At 47.7% G+C, this 5,258-nt stretch overlaps 1 non-coding gene across 1 annotated transcript; it reads left to right on the top strand.

Annotated features, from left to right (window-relative positions):
- Nucleotides 1–565: 565 nt before the first annotated feature.
- Nucleotides 566–725, top strand: LOC113457107. The gene has a single exon (XR_003377745.1). It is a non-coding gene; the product is annotated as a U1 spliceosomal RNA (small nuclear RNA).
- Nucleotides 726–5,258: the final 4,533 nt, after the last annotated feature.

The following is a 5,258-nucleotide window of genomic DNA, read 5'->3' as shown; positions in this document are numbered from 1 at the left end:
TTTTCCAGTTTCTCCCGTGTCCTACCCCATTGAGGACGCTTTCGACAGCTGTGCACTCTGCTTCCCTCTGGGCCTGCCATAGCTCTCTGCAGAGGTCCTAGTCCACTCCTAGCTGAGGAGCTTTTAGCAGTGGAGGCCATGGTCTCCATGGGAACAAGGTCTGTGGTGTGAAGGATGGCTCCTGAAGAGGACCACACCTTCCTCCGACCCCTCTTCAAGGCTGAGAAACTGACTAGAACCTGATGTTCTCTAGAGACTGGGGCGTCACAGGCCAAACCAGGTCATTTCATGTCATCTCCAGTTTCCTTGATAACCATTTATGGCCCTCTTCCGTGTTACATGGCATCTTCACCCCCACCGTGTAAGCCCCTGTAAGTCCCTTGGAGTGTAGGAAGAGACTGCTTGTTTCCAACCAACCAGAGGACCAAGAATGCTGTTGGCTTCTGGGGCTTCTAGCAGAGTTCCCTCCCACTTCGCTGTCACGGGCTTTCCTGATGTTTCCATGAATGCATTTGAAAAGTGCTTTGACTTGGGGCTTTGCTCTGTCACTGTGAACTATTTACCACTGCCTACCTGTCAGCCGAGATACCATGGTCAAGAAGATGTTTTTCCCCCACGGTGAGGCTCATCTGTTACACTTGAGATCTGCTCACCCCTGTGCTTTCTCCTAATGCAGGAAAAGTTGTCTGCATGGTAGTGGGGAACTGTATTTGCACTCTTCCCTGAAAACAAAAATAAAAAATAATTAAAAACCTCGTCAGGCTGTTTCCACAAGGAGACAAGGAATTTGGGGTAACCTAAACCAGTATTTCCAGGCCATGGTCTTTGGCTCCAGAATAAGCTCTCTTTCTGGGTGAGGGTTGTGCTTTTGCGTTGACAACAGAGATAGAAAGGAAAAGGTTCGGAGGCTAGGACAGGCTTCTTCATGATGGCTGTGCATTGAGAAGCTGGGGGGAGTGATGGGAGAGGGACCCACAGTGTTCGGGGGACCAGGATATCTCATTGTGGTACTGCACTGTGAGCAATATGGGTGGAGGATGTTGGCAATCAGACAGTTTCTAAACAACCGTGCTGGCTGCTATAGAGAATAAACACAGGGCAAGCAGAAACTGACCAGAACACGTCTTTTGGTTGAACGATGGATGATTGGCAGTGAGGTTGGTGGAGCTGATGTGAGTGTTATCAAAGGCTGTGACTTGTACTGGAAACCTTGGACCTCGCTGTGGGAGGAGAGGAAAGGGAGCTGCGGTTGCCACAATCGGTCCACCCTCGCTGCTGAGGCTGGGTGTGTCTGTAGGGTGGAGGCTGGATGTGTTGTCTGTAGGGTGGAGGCTGCTAAGCCTTGAGAGCCGTTGCCTGCACATGTTAAACCTGTAGGGGGCACCAGATGTGCAAGAGGACAGCTGAAATATGCAAGCATCCGGTCCTACAAGAAAACGGGACCAGCAAGGCAACTGTGGGCATCATTGACTCCAGGTGTAGGCACATTGAAAGCCACAGGTCACCTAAGTCAACCGCTGGGAATAATCAGAGGGGTGCAGGTTGAGACACTTCTGCAGTGCGGAGAATAGAGAACACAGGAGGCCCAAGCTACACTGTGTGACATCATGAGGTCCATTTCAGAAAGAAAGTTGTGGCAAGGCTGAGGCTGAGAAATGGCTGTTGGTATCCCAAACTCAGATATCAGAAATTGGCATTCAATACAAGTGACACTCCCAATGCTATGCTGAACTCATACATCAGAATTTGAAAACTACAGCCTTGGGCCTACTTACTAAACACTGATCTCCACCCATGGAACTAAGGGATCTATCTATCTATCTATCTATCTATCTATCTATCTATCTATCTATCTATCTATCTATCTACCTATCATCTATCTATCTATCTATCTATCTATCTATCTATCTATCTATCTATCTATCTATCTCCTTTTACCTTGATTGGAAAAACCAGAGGAAGATTTGTTTTTGCATGTGTGTGTGTCTGTGTTGTGTATGCGTGTATGCACGTTTGCATGTATAAAAATGCACATGTGTATATGCACACATATATAGAGGCCAGAGGTTGGAATTAGGTCAATGGGCATTTTTCCCACTTAGGGGGACCCCCGAGCTTACTGATTCTACTAGTGTAGCTGCCCTAGGGGCTCCTTGTCTTTACCTCCTGAGTGCCGGATTACAGGAAGGTGACCATACCAGCCTGGCTTTTTTTTTAAAAAAAAATTTGGATGATGGGATTTGAACTCTTGTCCTTGCACTTGTATGGCAGACACTTTATCCGCTGAGCTATCTCCCCTGCCTTAAAGGAAGATTTTGCAATTCATATGTAATTACAACGTGTCCCAAGGTAAGAGGCTAATTTAAGCCGAGCGTGAGCAATGCCCGCTGTAGGGTCCTCTATTCTGAGTTTGTTACATATCCTAATCTATAAAGAATTGGTGATCAGGGTTCCCTGATTGCTCTTTGGGCTGATGAGGGAGGGGGACTTGATTGGGGGAGGGGGAGGGAAATGGGAGGCGGTGGCGGGAGGAGGCAGAAATCTTTAATAAATAAATAAATTTTTAAAAAAGAAAGCCATAACCAAATAAATAAATAAATAAAATGCAAGAGACCTGGTTAAAAATTAAATTAAATTAAAGCAAAAAAAAAAAAAAGAATTGGTGATTATGTCTTCTTGCTCCATTTCAGCCTTCATGAAGGTTAGAGGATCCTCTTCCTTGTCCACATTCTTGAGGCCTCTGTCATGGTGCTTCACCAACACTGGTCAGGGGCTGGGTTGTCAGCAGGGAAGTAGCCATACTGTACTGAAATCCAGCCTCAAGCTTTCTTTCTTGATTCTCTATTTTTTATATTTTTGATACAGTGCAGGGAACCATGGAATTGCCTGGTCTAGCTGCTTTGAAAGGCCATAGTCATTGGTTTCTTCTGGCTAGAGTCTGGCTCCTGGGGTGCTGTGTGCACCCCTCAGTTCCTGAGAAACTCAGGCAGTGAGAGCGTTCAGACCATGTGCATTTTTCTGTGTCCCCTAGAAGTCAACAAAGCATATAGATGTGCGACAGAGCAGTTAGTCTTAGACATTAATCTCGTATTCCTTGTATAGTTTGCAAAGGTCATTGTGTCCTGGCAACTGCCATTGTATCCTGTTTCTGATAAGGGTATAAAAAGCCTGGTTGCTTGCAATAAACTGTGACTGGCTCAGTCTTGCTGTGGCACCTCCATTCAGGCCTCGTTTCCATGCCCACTGACTAAAACCAGGTAACACTGTCTCAGTAAGGGTTGGCACTTAAAATACAGGGTCTCTTGATGACAAGGCAGGGACTCACAGCAGGAGTCTGAGGGGGAAACTGAGGCAGAGACCACAGAGCAGTGTTTCTCACCCTTCCTAGTGCTGCAGCCTTTGATACTGTTACTCACGTTGAACCCCCAACCATGAAATTATTTTTGTTGCTAACTCATAACTGTAATTTTGCTACTGATATGAATGGTAATATAAACACCTGAGTTTTCCAATGGTCTCAGGTGACCCCTGTGAAGGGGTTGTTTGACCTCTTGAAGGGGTCACAACCCACAGGTTGGGAACTGCTGCTGCAGAGGGATGTTGCTGGATGGGTTCCTCTGGCCTGCTCAGCTTGCTTTCTTATACAACTCAGGCCTGCATGGTTAGGGATAGCACCACCCACAGTAGGCTGGATCCCTCTGTATCAACTAGCAATAAAGAAAATGCCTCATAGAACTGCATGCTGGCCAACCTGATGGAGCCAATTTCTCAATTACCTGTCTTTCTTTCCTGGGGTGCCAAACTGCTAGCCAAGATTAGTTATTGTAAGGTGAGCCATTGTGCCTAGTGTAAGTGTCAAGCCCAGGGCTCTACCTGGGTTAGGAAAAACCTGTATCTGCATCTCCAGCCCCATGAAACTCCCTCTTTCCAAAGATCTGTGTGTGAACAGGGTGCTGAGGGGAGGCAGGATAAGTACACTGTATTATGTTTAATAAAAACCCAAAGACAGATATTGGGGTTCAGCCTGAAGGTTCAGCCTGAAGATCAGAAAAGCAAAACAGCCAGCCACAGGCTCTTACTTCTACCTCAGTCCGAAATGGCCATCCTGTCTCCAGGAATCTCAGAATGAGACTGTGTCTGAGAGCTGTCTGCTCCTGTCTTTTATTCCTCTCTAGGGCTGGGATTAAAGGCATGGACCACTGCTACCTGGTTTCTATGTCAAACTAGTGTGGCTACTGGGATTAAAGGTGTGTGTCACCACTGCCTGGACTGTATGGCTGATCAGTCTGGCTGATCTGATCTTCAGGCAAGTTTTGTTTATTCAATTACAAATGAAATGTCACTACAGTACACTAGTGCAAGGGTTAAGGAGACCGAAATTCAAATCCCTGGAAGTAAACTGTTGCTCTTGCTACTCCTCTTTGTCCTTTCCCCCCTCCTTCCCTTGCATCACCCCCGCACCCCACTTCCTGTCAAGAGGAAGAGCCCAGGGCTTCCAATCCTGGGTCTTGGAGGCAATGTCCCATGAGGGCATCTGGAGTCACTGCTGTGTGTGCTTTCTTCAATGCTGTCTGCTGCTGGCCGCTCCTGATGGTCAAGCTCAGCACACATGAAACACCAACATCGCCTGAAAAACATACCTTAATTAGAAAATGCAGATTAAAGACAGGCAGTGTGCCATTTAAATCAGCACAGAGTAAACGACAAGAATGAGAGCCAGGGAGGCTCAGGCCATTTGAAACACTTCAGGCCATAGCTGCCATATGCCATGCCTACGTTTGGAGACTGTGTGGCACAGCACGGTGAGGAACTAGCCTTGCTAACTGATTTTTTGACTTGTGACTCATCCCTTATGAAGTGGAACAAATATATTGGCTGTAACAGTAGGTGCGAGCAGGAGCTGGCAAACCTCCCCAGAGCGCAGACAAAACTAGATCAATGAGGGGTATCCTGACTACAGCTGTCTTTCTGCAGTGCCCAGGGCTGTCTTCAGGGCTGAGTCCAGGTCCTGCAGTGTCCAGGGCTGTCTTCAGGGCTGAGTCCAGGTCCTGCAGTGCCCAGGGCTGTATTCAGGGCTGAGTCCAGGTCCTGCAGTGCCCAGGGCTGTATTCAGGGCTGAGTCTGGGTCCTGCAGTGTCCAGGGCTGTATTCAGGGCTGAATCCGGGTCCTGCAGTGTCCAGGGCTGTCTTCAGGGCTGAGTCCAGGTCCTGCAGTGCCCAGGGCTGTATTCAGTGCTGAGTCTGGGTCCTGCAGTGTC

This window comes from Microtus ochrogaster, chromosome 18 (genome assembly GCF_000317375.1).
Source record: "Microtus ochrogaster isolate Prairie Vole_2 chromosome 18, MicOch1.0, whole genome shotgun sequence".
NCBI classification, from domain to species: domain Eukaryota; kingdom Metazoa; phylum Chordata; class Mammalia; order Rodentia; family Cricetidae; genus Microtus; species Microtus ochrogaster.
Note: the sequence above shows the minus strand (reverse complement) of the source record. Positions and strands in the feature narration are given on the sequence as shown.